The sequence below is a fragment of the Triticum urartu genome, chromosome 6 (genome assembly GCF_003073215.2).
Source record: "Triticum urartu cultivar G1812 chromosome 6, Tu2.1, whole genome shotgun sequence".
Classification (NCBI taxonomy): domain Eukaryota; kingdom Viridiplantae; phylum Streptophyta; class Magnoliopsida; order Poales; family Poaceae; genus Triticum; species Triticum urartu.
The window spans coordinates 340,377,552-340,391,345 of record NC_053027.1 but is presented as its reverse complement, the minus strand read 5'-3'; positions in this window follow the sequence as shown (position 1 = coordinate 340,391,345).

The following is a 13,794-nucleotide window of genomic DNA, read 5'->3' as shown; positions in this document are numbered from 1 at the left end:
ATTTCACAACCGTTGGCCTGTATTTTGCCACTTTCATCAGAAAATTAATGTCGTTGTTTAGTACTATACTTGTGCTCCCTAATTGACATGCCAAATCTTACATTGAAGGCGAAGCTTGTCTGTTATTGAACCAAGTGATGAAGGGGAAGAACAAGCGGAAGAATAAAAATCAACTCCCGGTGCTATAATGAAGCACTGGAACTGTGATGGCACAAGTAATGATATAGTTTTGCTTCTTAATTTATTGCTATGGCTGGAACGAGCAATTGTTTTGCCACTAATTTGATGCCACTCTTAATGTAATATGTAATTATCTCTACTTGTGCAAACCGGGATCTTCATTGAAGATACCATATATTTTAGTGGAACTGCACAAGAAGATGTTGGAAACATTAAACTAATCGAGGAGTATATAGTAAGCATGGCAACCACAGTAGATAACAACAGACGGTTCCGGAGAGGTGCTTGATCTGTATGCTCTACACAATAAGCCTACTGACAAAGGTTGGTGCTCGCCCACGAATTTCATCCATATGATTGAGCTTTTTCATCTCTATTGGGGTTGTGCAACTATTTAGATATTGTTATGAGAGAGTGGTATTGTCCTTGAGAAGTGCTTCATCTATGATGTTTTAAATATTTCCTTTCCTTTTTTCGAGCAAACAGGGATGCTAGCATTTAGTTGTCCTCTTGTCTTTGCACAACAGGATCATCCTCCTCTGAAGAAGAATATGGAGTACGTGAAGTGACTAGTTCCGATTATGCCAGGATGAAGAAGCCATGTCTATCTTCTCATCAGAAGGAGCAGTTGAAGGATGGTTACATTACTCCCCACAAGACCAAACTAACTTCAGCTCAGAAGGACTGATAGATCTCCATCTTTTTTGCTGTGATGCGCAAGTACCATGTTGTTCTAGGATTCTTTCCGGTGAGTTCCATTTTTAAAGTGTGCTCTACATGGACCATGTAGGTGCCTGTTTAAACTGTCAATTCATAGTATAGTTTGCTATACACTAATTACTTATTTTGTATTTGTGCAAACAGGGGTGCCCAGCTTGATTTCAATGGGAATTGCACAAAATGTTCATAAATAAATCGATTCATTCATTTCCACCACAAGAAAGGAGGTGCCGATATGTTCAAGCCATTGCAACATATAAAGGTGAAATCATACAAGCTACGTGCGAATTTGGTTGATTTTAGTGGAACTACACAAAAAGAATAGCTGGTTTATTTAGCAAGAGGTGCCATATCAATTTCCGAACTGATGGCAAACCTTGCTCATTCCACAATCGTAGGCATTTGATATTTTGGAATGGGAAAACCTTTTCAAAATTTTCTCATTGATGTGTGCAAAACATCACGCATTTGACATTTTGGAATGGGACAACCTTGTCAAATTGTGCTCATTGATGTTAGCAAGAAGACATGTGTTTGATATTTTCGAATGGGACGCCCAACAACGGTCGATTTTTCTTTATTCTTTAGTTGTGAAGTAAATATTGGCTCTGACATGTGAATCGCTGAGATGCATAATCATCCATTGTTTTTAATGTTCTCTATGAATTTCCAGGCCTGTGTGTTTGATTGCAATGTACAGGAACAGTAAAAAGCTGCTCAAACTCTTTGTACTCCCTCTCTTCTGTTTTACTTTGCATATTAGATTTCTTTCAAGTCAGTTGATTTTACATTGTGAATGCTCATACTTTTTTCTATAAGAGTGGTCAAAGTAGAGATACTTTGACTGTAGACAAAACTTGTATGCATACTAAAAAGGACCGGAGGGAGGACATGTGAAACTGCTGCAAACGAGGTGATCACCTCGGGAATAATGCTAGTACGTATTGTTTTGCATGTTCATACAATGTTAGTCATAGAAGAATTCGAACTAATCAAACTAAATTCATTCATACACGGTCGGATTTCATATAAACATGTCGGGTTTCATTATATTTCATATATTCTTGAACTAAAAAGGGGTGCGATGGAGGAATAATTAATTAACCGAAGCTACCCACCTGTGTCCAGCTAAGACGAACAAAAGCTTCTTTTCTAGCGGACCGAGCTTAAGTTACTTAACTGCAGGTGCAGTTATGTAACTAACATGTGGCCTAGATGCCTGTTGGGCCCATGTGTCAGTGACCCAACTGCACCAGCAGTTAAGTAACTGAAGTAGGGTCCTTCTCCAACATAGCTCTCTGCCTCCACGTCGCCACCAAGAAGCTAATCGGTCATCAATGGTCAACCTGCCTAGCTTGGCTTCAACTGGAGGGTAGCAGCGGTGACCTTACTTGGACCCTAGCAGCGGCGACCTACCGTGTTCTACTCTTCCTCGTTTTCTGTGTGGCGCAGCCTCGTTGGCAGCGGGGTGGGGCCTCGACATTGTCGGCCATGACCTCTGTTTCGTTGCTAGCGGGGCGGCGCCTCGGCGGAGCGGGGGAAATCCTCCCCCTCATTGCCGGCAGGGTGTGGCCTCGGCTGAGCCGGCGATGTCCTCTACCTCGCTGTTGGCGGGGCGGGGCCTCGGTGGAGTAGGGCCTCGCCGAAGGCGGCGATGTCCTCTGCCTCGTTGTTGGCGCGGTGGGTCCTCGGGGAGAAGGGCCCCGCCAAAGCCGGCGAAATCCTTCGCCTCAGTGCCGGAGGGGCGGGGCATTGGGGGACCTGGTGGTGTGCTCTGCCTCGTTGTTGGGGCCGCGAGGCCTCGGCTGAGCAGGGCCTCGTCGAAGCCAGCGGAGCGGGGACTCGTCGGAACCGGCATTGTCCTCTGCCTCGTCCTTGGTCTCGCCAAACAGCGCCTCGGCCACTTCATCGCCCTCTTTGTATGCGGCCACAACCTCCGCCACCCGCATGCGGTACTGCTAGCGCTCGAGACGGCCCTCGCGGGCGAAGCGGTAGCAGTCGAGCAGCGCCTCCTGCTCCACCCACTCCGCGGCTATCTGCTCCTCCGCTTACAGGTGCTCCGGGAGGAGATGGTGGTTGTAGGCGGCATCGTCCTATGCCTCCCAGACCTACTCCTCACGCTTCTGCCTCACCGTGTACATGTATTGGGCATGGGCCTCGCCGATGGTCATGGTGCAATGCACCTGCGAGGATGGCACGGAGGAGGGGGTTGGTGTCGGATCGTCGACTACCATGTTCTCCATTGGGACATCGTCGTCCTGCGCCTGCCTGCCGGCTTGGTCCGTTGTCCGCCTGTCCCGAAGAGCGCTGGAGCACGAGGAAGTCATGGTGGGTAGTAGTGGTGTGGACAGGAGAAAGGGTACGTAGGCGGATGACTGCGGCTATGGCCGGCGCAGCAGTTTATACAGCAACGGTGGGCGGCGGACGGACGGACGTGTGGCGCCGGAGTAGCCGCCTCGGCAACCGCGTATAATTAATGTGGGCGGCAGACGGACGGACGAACAACACTTGTGTAATTTGGAGGAGCAATCGCCTGCACCGGGAAGCGGGGTGGGCCGCGCTGACCGTTTCAGGCGGAAAGCGCACGCGGGCGAGGGAGGCAGTCTGGGTGGGCCTGGGCAGTTAGACTCGTGCTTGGCAGTAGGTCGGTCCTGCGGCCGGACATGCTAGCTTGCCAGCAAGCTCGCCGAGCTGAGCGACGACAATCAAACGATGGACGTAGCTTCCGACCAGGAGCCGGTGCCACTGTCCAAGCCGGTTCATGTCGTGCTCACAATAGAGCATGTGCGCCGCACTTCGACGCCCTAATGGAGGAAGAGCTACCATAACAGGAGGACCTGTGCTGCAACCTCCGTCTCCTCAAACAGCACTGGTGAACAAGCGAATGACAATGCTGTCATGAACATGTGGGCATATGATCCTGGCTTCCCGAATTCGCAGCAGGTGCTGTATCATACCATCCATAGGGCCCGCGTGACCCTCTCCGTCTTCCTTAGAGTTGTTGCGCTCGCCGTGGCGCCGCCGTCTCGCGTTGTCAACATCGTCAACGGACATGAGGAATGAGGAGATGACTTTGCTTGGAGAGGATGATAGTGGGGACCAACCAGGGCCATAGCCGCACGTACGCAAGTGCCTCCTTATTATATACAAATATAATTTTGTTTGCTTCCTCTTGGTTTCCTGACATCACAGTCCCACACCATTGTCAACCTATGTAGTTAATAAACGAGAGAATTGCACAAGGAACGGCCGACAGCTGGGACCAAGCAGCTCGAGCAGTATTTGTGTTTTCGAGGTGTGAGCACTGCAGAGTTTATCTTGAGCGATTTTTTCGTTGTTGTTCAGAGGAGAACAGGGTATTAACTGGGCGGGCTATGGCCCGTCTAGCCTAGGCCAGATATCCAGCCCAGCTATACTTTTTTTTTAGGAATACCCAGGCAAGGTCAACTTGTTATTCTCCGCCCCGCTGGGCTACAAATCTTTCCTAGGACGCATGCATTAGGCTTAACAAGAATATGGGCTTTAAGAAATAATAAATGAGATATAATTATAAAAACTGGGCAGTAACTATAAAAAAATGCATTAAACACGTAATTAGTTTATCAAATATTATTTTTGGATTTTGAAAATTTTAATTTCATTAATTGTTTCGAGCACAATATTTCGTTGGATTTTTACGTAATACAAATTTATATTGAAATTATATTTAATCTGACTAGAAATTTCGGGATAAAAATATTTCAGATCCCATCAAAATGTTAGAAATTTTATTGAATTCTGTTTTGAGCGGTTTTTTGAAATTATAAATCGTTGTTCTAGCTAGAAAATGGGTTGTACTTTTAACAAACTATAAATGGGCTATAGTAAATTCCATTAGAATTCAAAAATGGGTTGTACATTCTTACAAATTGCAAATGGGTTGTAGGAAATTCCATTAGAATTCAAAAATGGGTTGTACATTCTTACAAATTGCAAATGGGCTATAAGTTCTCTGCCACATACTTGTGGGCCTACTAAGTTGACGCGTCCCCTAAACAAAGTAAGTTGACGCATATGCAAGGCTTTATCAATTTATAGTCAACACACGGTTCAAGCAACAGTGGCCGTTGGATGTCCATCCAACAGATGTCGTGCTTCTTCTTCAATCTCGGATATTCTAGCTTCAGTCCCCCAAAAAATAATTCCTCCCCCTGACATCTGGGGCGCACCGTTTCGGAGGCTGACTTGTGGGCCTACTAAGTTGACACGTACCAAGGTCTTTGTCAACTTAGTCAATATAAACGACTCTAGCTGCAGTGACCGTACGATGTCCGTCCAACGATGGTCGTGCTTCTTCAACCTCTGGTCTTCTTGCTCCCGCCACCCAAACTAGCATCAGCCGTGCCGCCTGCTCCTACCTCCCGTGTTAGGCTATACTGACACCGTTGGCCATGCCATCCCTCTATACTCACCCTGTAACACCCTCGATGCGACTATAGCTCCCACGTGTCGAGGAACGACTTAGAGACATAATCGCATTGAAGGCATATGTCGCAAGTTAGGCAATCTTCACAACATCCCATGTAATATGATAATAAAAGGGGAGATAACATAGTTGGCTTACACTCGCCACGTCAATCAAGTACACAAATAACATTACATCATCCAAACACTCATGGCCCGACTACGGCGCCAAAATAAAAGACAACCCAACATGCGACATGGTCCCAATCACCCCCAACTGGGCACCACTACTGATCATCAGGAAAGGAAACATAGTAACGTTGAGAGTCCTCGTCGAACTCCCACTTGAGCTCAAGTGCGTCTCCTGGAGCGGAATCATCAGGCCCTACATCTGGTGTAATAGTAATCTATGAGCCATAGGGACTCAGCAATCTCGCACCCTCGCGATCAAGACTATTTAAGCTTATAGGTAAGGCAAGGTAAATATGTGGAGCTGCAGCAAGCGACTAGCAAATATGGTGGCTAACTTATTCGCAAAAGAGAGCGAGAAGAGGAGGCGAAGCATGAGCGAGAAACTAGAGAACAACCTGCGCAAACATTACTCCAACACCGTGTCCACTTCCCGCACTCCGCCGAGAAGAGGCCATCACGGTAACACACTCAGTTGATTCATTTTAATTAAGTTAAGGTTCAAGTTATCTACAACCGGACATTAACAAATTCCCGTCTGCCCATAACCGCGGGCACGGCTTTCGAAAGTTCAAATCCCTGCAGGGGAGTCCCAACTTAGCCCATGACAAGCTCTCACGGTCAATGAAGGAATAGACCTCCTCCCAAGACGTTCTGATCAGACTCGGTATCTCGGTTCTTCAAGACACTTTGACAGGTTAAAACAAGACCAGCAACACCGCCCGAATGTGCCGACAAATCCCGATAGGAGCAGCACATATCTCGTTCTCAGGGCACACTCAGATGAGCCAGACGTCGGGTAGTCCAGCCCAGAGTTGCCCCTGGTAGCCCCGGACATTGCTCGGTGGGACCAACACTCAGAGGAGCACTGGTCCGAGGGGGTTAAAATAAGATGACCCTTGAGTCTGCAGAACCCAAGGGAAAGAAAAGGCTAGGTGGCAAATGGTAAAACCAAGGTTGGGCATTGCTGGAAAAGCTTTAATCAAGGTGAACTATCAAGGGGTTCCCATTATAACCCAACCGCGTAAGGAACGCAAAATCCGGGAACATAACACCGATATGACGGAAACTAGGGCGACAAGAGTGGAACAAAACACTAGGCGAGAGGCCGAGCCTTCCACCCTTTACCAAGTATATAGATGCATTAAGATAACATAGCAATATAATGATATCCCAACAAGTAAATAAATGTTCCAACAAGGAACAACCTCCAATCTTCACCTGCAACTAGCAACGCTATAAGAGGGGCTGAGCAAAGGGTAACATAGCCAATCAACGGTTTGCTAGGACATGGTGGGTTAGAGGTTTGACATGGCAATTTGGGAGACTTGAAAGCAAGTGGTAGGCATCGTAGCATTGGCATAGCAAAAGAGCGAGCAAACTAGCATAGCAAAGATAGTAGTGATTTCGAGGGTATGATCATCTTGCCTGCACAGTTGTCAGAGTTGACTGGATCCTTGAAAGCAAACTCAACGGGCTCCTTGTTAGCGAACTCGTCTCCCATCTCTACCCAAACAAGACAAACAAGCAATAAGGATACAATCAACCACGTGCAAGGATCAAGCAATATGATGCAATGATGATATGGTATGCGGGATGCATATGCAAGATATGACAGGAAAAGCATGAACCTGGCCTCAACTTGGAAATCCAAGTGTGCCACTGGAAAGATGAGATGAAATCGCTTGAAAACGATATAAAGAACGCCAGAATCGGAGTTACGGTTTGGAAATGGCAAGCGATTCAAGAAAGGCACCGGTCTGCGATTTACAGCAAGTAGCCATCTAAATGCAATGAGATGAACATGCTACAGCACCCAAACATGAAAACAAAATACATGGCAGGGATGCATTCAAGATGCTTAACAAAAGTCTAGCACTGAGCTACGGCCAATTCATCCATTAACAGGTTCAAACAAGCATGGCAAAAATGCATATGACAAACAGATCTCAGACTTAGTGAAATTAACACTTGTCTGGAATTTCAGATCAGGTAGCACTCTTCGGAGCAGCAAACCTACATGCTACAGGACCTGAACATGGCAAAGTAAAGCATGGCACGGAGATACTCAAAGAGCTTAACAAAAGTCCCTCAGTGACCTTGAGCCAAAAGGGATCAGAAAATACAATTGCAAGCATGTGAACATGGCAAAAAATATAATCAGTTTTCAGACTTAGTGAAAACTGGCACATGCTGAAACATAACTCAAGTAGGCATGTTTACGAGCTCGATGCACTCACTACAGGTCAAGTCATGAAAAGCTAATCATACATCCATTAAGAACACACAAAATTCAAGCTAGACATGGCAAGAACAATAGCATAACATGCACGGATCAACTATAACATGATCGGCAAAATTGCAAACAAGTTGACAATCTGCCCAGATTCACAAAGTAGCAAAAGTAGAGCTCGATTGACTCAAGCTAGGGTGCTCCATAATTGCAAACAAGGACATGGATGGATAGAGCACTACAATATTAACAAAACATCCTTACTGATCATCCTCAAAAGAGGCACGGATCACTAGGAAACAACATGAACATATGGTATCATGAGATAAACAGATCAAGGACTTTGTGGAAATGCCAAGTCCCTGAAAACAGAATTACCAAGTGCACCACTTTGCAAGCATGCACTAGTCACCCCACACATCACAAAAATACATGGTTTGCACCTCTAGAAAGATGACAAAACCCTTAACAAAACATATGTAGAGCATCAGGGCATATCATGCACACAATAATCATGGCAAAAATGACAAAAAGCTAAATGGAGCTGCACATCTGACAAATATCTCAAGTAGCCCTCTTCTAACAGCATTTCGGGCATCAAGATGAACTCAAATGAAAATGATGCAATGGAATGAAATCATGTACTCTCTGATATGAACATTTTGATATGCTATATGCACGTAGCGGAGCTACGGATCCAAAGTTACGGGGCTATGAACATGGGCACTTGAGCTAGGGTTTCGGAAAAAAAATCAACCGGATCTGGATTTGGATCTCACCGGGCACTGTTCACCGGTGCCGGATTTGTTGGGGAGGCGGCCACCAGAGCGGATTCCGGCCGGCGCGGGTCGCCGGAGCGACGAGGGCGGCGGCGCGGCGGCTTGGCGAGGCGGGGAGGATCGGCGGCGAGGCGGCGCGGCCGGGCAGCGAGGCAGCGCGGTGGCGGCGGAGCGGCGTGGTGGCGGCGGAGCGGCGTGGAGGTGGCGGAGCGGCGCGGTGGCGGCCAGCGGCCGGAGCTAAGGAAGAGGCGGCACGGCGGGGCACCCCGGCGCGGCCCGGTCGGGAGGAGGAGCGGGCCGGCCCCGGGATTCGCGGGCCGGCGGTGGGAGGCAGCGCGGGGAGGCCACGTGGCGGCCTGCGACTGGCTAGGCGCGGCGGCGCGATTCCGTCCGCTCGGGACGGACGTGTCCGGCGGCGGCGCGAGGTGGATTTTTAGGGTTTCGGGGAGGAGAATCCGAGATTTTCGAAGAGGACCTATTTATAGACATAGAGGGAGCTAGGAGAGTCCAAATGAGGTGCGGTTTTCGGCCACGCGATCATGATCGAACGCTCTAGATGATGGAGCAGGTTTAGGTGGGTTTTGGGCCAAATTGGAGGGGTGTTGGGCTGCGACACACACGAGGCCTTTTCGGTCCCTCGGTTAACCGTTGGAGTATCAAACGAAGTCCAAATGGTACGAAACTTGACAGGCGGTCTAACGGTAGTAAACCAAGGCCGCTTGGCAAGTCTCGGTCCAATCCGGAAATGTTTAATCCCCACACACGAAAGAAAGGTAGAAATGACCACCGGAGGAGAACGAAGCGCCAGAATGCAAAACGGACAACGGGAAAAAAGCTCGAATGCATGAGACGAACACGTATGCAAATGCAATACACATGATGACATGATATGAGGTGTGGGTACAGTGTGCTACCTCTGCAGAGTGTATTTAATCTATCGATAGCATGGGTTCTTACTAGGTCCCACCATTCGATCAACACTCACATGATGGAATGACTTATAGGTGATATATATAAATGTTGATATTTTGAGCAGTACAGGTTGGCAGGATGATGATGATGAGGATGACCAAGTGTTGGTCATGGTAGTGATCGCCGGAAGGATCACGTTTTAGACCTAGTGTTGGTCATGGTTGTGATCGCCGAAATGATCACCGTTTGGTTTTGATCACGAGGTGATCGAGATGATATATTGCTTGGCCGGTTAGCCAAGAGAGATATGGTTATGGGGATCTGAGATGGTGATTTATTAGTATTGTATCAGTTTCATACCATGCTTAGTAGTTGTTCCATCATAATAGTTGTTAATCTAATTAACCTGTTAATGCTATGTTATTGTTTTGCCATTGCTATCGATAGATTAAATACTCTTGCATCTCATATCATGTCATCACGTGCATTGCATTTGCATACGTGTTCATCTCATGCATTCGAGCATTTTCCCCGTTGTCCGTTTTGCATTCCGGCGCTTCGTTCCCCTCCGGTGGTCATTTCTACCTTTCTTTTGTGTGTGGGGATTAAACATTTCCGGATTGGACCGAGACTTGCCAAGCGGCCTTGGTTTACTACCGGTAGACCACCTGTCAAGTTTCGTATCATTTGGACTTCGTTTGATACTCCAACAGTTAACCGAGGGACTGAAGAGGCCTCGTGTGTGTTGCCGCCCAACACCCTTTGTATTTGTCCCAAAACCCACCTAAACCTGCTCCATCATCTAGAGCGTTCAATCACGATCGCGTGGCCGAAAATCGCACCTCATTTGGACTCTCCTAGCTCCCTCTATGCCTATATAAAGGCCTCTCCCCAAAAATCCGGATCCTCCCCCGTCCTAACCCTAAAATTTCGGATCTCCGCCGCCACCGGACACGTCCGAACGGAGCCGGATGCATCCGGATCCGCCACCGCCAACCGCCGCCTGCCACGTGGCGCGCCGCCACCCGCCACCGTCGAGGCCCGCGCGGCCCAGCGCCGGCCCCCGAGCCCGGTTGGCCTCCTCGCCCCCGACGCCATCGCGGCGAGCCGCCGCCCGCCACCGCCGGACGTCCACCGGCCGCCGCGCCACCGCTGGTCCCCGCCGCCGCCGCCGCCGTGCAAGCCGCCGCAGCGCGCCGCCCCTGCCGGCGCCTCCCTCCTCCGGCCAGATCCGGTCGAGGAGCGATCGGATCCGGCGACCTCGACCTCGCCGGCCGCCGTCTTCGTCATCTCCGGCAAGCAGCGCCACCACCTCGTTTTGCATGCCGGGTCAAACCCTAGATCCGGAGGACGAAATTCTACTAAGTCCCCGTGTTTTTCAGTTTCAAGTGCTCCTGTTCATCCGTTCGTATCTCCGTATCCGTAACTCCGTTTTTGGCATATAGCATATCAAAATGTTCACCTAAGAGAGTACATCATTTCATTCCACTGCATCATTTTCATTTGAGTTCATCTTGATGCCTGAAATGCTGTTAGAAGAGGGCTACTTGAGATAATTGTCAGATCTGCTACTCCATTTAGACATTTGTCATTTTTTCCATGATTATTGTGTGCATGATATGCCCTGATGCTCTACATATGTTTTGTTAAGGGTTTTGCCATCTTTCCAGAGGTGCAACCCATGTATTTTTTAGATGTGTGTGGTGACTAGAACGAGTTTGCAAAGTGGTGCACTTGTTAGTGCTGATTTCAGGGACTTAGTATTTCCACTAAGTCCTTGAGCTGTTTATCTCATGATGCCATATGTTCATGTTGTTTCCTAGTGATCCGTGCCTCTTTTGAGGATGATCAGTAAGGATGTTTTATTAATCTTGTAGTGCTCTATCCATCCATGCCTTTGTTTGAAATTATGGAGCATCCTAGCTTGAGTCAATCGAGCTCTACTTTTGCTACTTTATGAATCTGGGCAGATTGTCAACTTGTTTGCAATTTTGCCGATGATGTTGTAGTTGATCCGTGCATGATATGCTATTGTTCTTGCCATGTATAGCTTGAATTTTGTGTATTATTGATGGGTGTAAGCTTAGCTTATCATGACTTTCTCCGTATTGAGTGCATCGAGCTCGTAAACATGCCTACTTGAGTTATGTTTCAGCATGCTCCAGTTTTCACTAAGTCTGAGAACTGATTATGCTTTTTCCATGTTCACATGCTTGCGATTGTATTTTCTGATCCCTTTTGGCTCAAGGTCACTAAGGGACTTTTGTTAAGATCTTTGGTTAGCTCCATGCCATGCTTTACTTTGCCATGTTCAGGTTCTGTAGCATCTAGTTTTGTTGCTCCGAAGTGTGCTACCTGATCTGTTTGCCATATGCATTTTTGCCATGCTTGTTTGAACCTGTTAATGGATGATTTGGCCATAGCTCAGTGCTAGACTTTTGTTAAGCATCTTGAATGCATCTCTGCCAGGTATCTTGTTGTCATGTTTGGGTGCTGTAGCATGTTCATTTTGTTGCATTTAGATGGCTACTTGCTGTAAATCGCAGAACGTGGCCATATTTGAATCGCTTGCCATTTCCAAACCGTAACTCTGATTCCGGCGTTCTTTATATCGTTTTCAAGCGATTTCATCTCATCTTTCTAGTGGCACACTTGGATTTCCATGTTGAGGCCAGGTTCATGCTTTCCTTGTCAAATCTTGCATATGCATCCCGCGTCGCATCCCGTATAGCATACCATCTTTGCATCATATTGTTTGATCCTTGCACGTGGTTGATTTGTGTCCTTGTTGCTTGTTGTCTTGTTTGGGTAGAGCCGGGAGACGAGTTCGCTAACGAGGAGCCCGTTGAGTTTGCTTTCGAGGATCCAGCCAACTCTGACAACTGTGCAGGCAAGATGATCATACCCTCGAAATCACTACTATCTTTGCTATGCTAGTTTTGCTCGCTCTTTTGCTATGCCAATGCTACGATGCCTACCACTTGCTTTCAAGCCTCCCAAATTGCCATGTCAAACCTATAACCCACCATGTCCTAGCAAACCGTTGATTGGCTATGTTACCGCTTTGCTCAGCCCCTCTTATAGCGTTGCTAGTTGCAGGTGAAGCTTGGAGGCCGTTCCTTGTTGGAACATTTATTTACTTATTGGGATATCATTATATTGCCATGTTATCTTAATGCATCTATATACTTGGTTAATGGTGGAAGGCTCGGCCTCTCGCCTAGTGTTTTGTTCCACTCTTGCCGCCCTAGTTTCCGTCATATCGGTGTTATGTTCCCGGATTTTGCGTTCCTTACGCGGTTGGGTTATAATGGGAACCCCTGATAGTTCGCCTTGATTATAGCTTTTCCAGCAATGCCCAACCTTGGTTTTACCATTTGCCACCTAGCCTCTTTTTCCCTTGGGTTTCAGGAGCCCAAGGGTCATCTTATTTTAAACCCCCCCGGGCTAGTGCTCCTCTGAGTGTTGGTCCAACCTAGAGCCCCTTGCAGCGCCACCTCGGGGAAACTTGAGGGCTGGTTTTAGTTGTACAGATTGCTTATCAGATTGTGCCCTGAGAAAGAGATATGTGCAGCTCCTATCAGGATTTGTCGGCACATTCGGGCGGTGTTGCTGGTCTTGTTTTAACCTGTCGAAGTGTCTTGAAGAACCGAGATACCGAGTCTGATCGGAACGTCTTGGGAGGAGGTCTATTCCTTCGTTGACCGTGAGAGCTTGTCATGGGCTAAGTTGGGACTCCCCTGCAGGGATTTGAACTTTTGAAAGCCGTGCCCGCGGTTATGGGCGGATGGGAATTTGCTAATGTCCGGTTGTAGATAACTTGAACCTTAACTTAACTAAAATGAATCAACTGAGTGTGTTACCGTGATGGCCTCTTCTCGGTGGAGTCCGGGAGGTGGACACGGTGTTGGAGTAATGTTTTACGTAGGTTGCTCTCTAGTTTCTCGCTCGCGCTTTGCCTCCTCTTCTCGCTCTCTTTTGCGAATAAGTTAGCCACCATATTCTGCAGCTCCACATATTTACCTTGCCTTACCTACAAGCTTAAATAGTCTTGATCGCGAGGGTGCGAGATTGCTGAGTCCCTGTGGCTCACAGATTACTATTACACCAGATGTAGGGCCCGATGATTCCGCTCCAGGAGACGCGCTTGAGCTCAAGTGGGAGTTCGACGAGGACTCTCAACGTTACTATGTCTCCTTTCCTGATGATCAGTAGTGGTGCCCAGTTGGGGGTGATCGGGACCGTGTCGCATGTTGGGTTATCTTTTATTTTGGCGCCGTAGTTGGGCCATGAGTGTTTGGATGATGTAATGTTATTTATGTACTTGATTGACGTGGC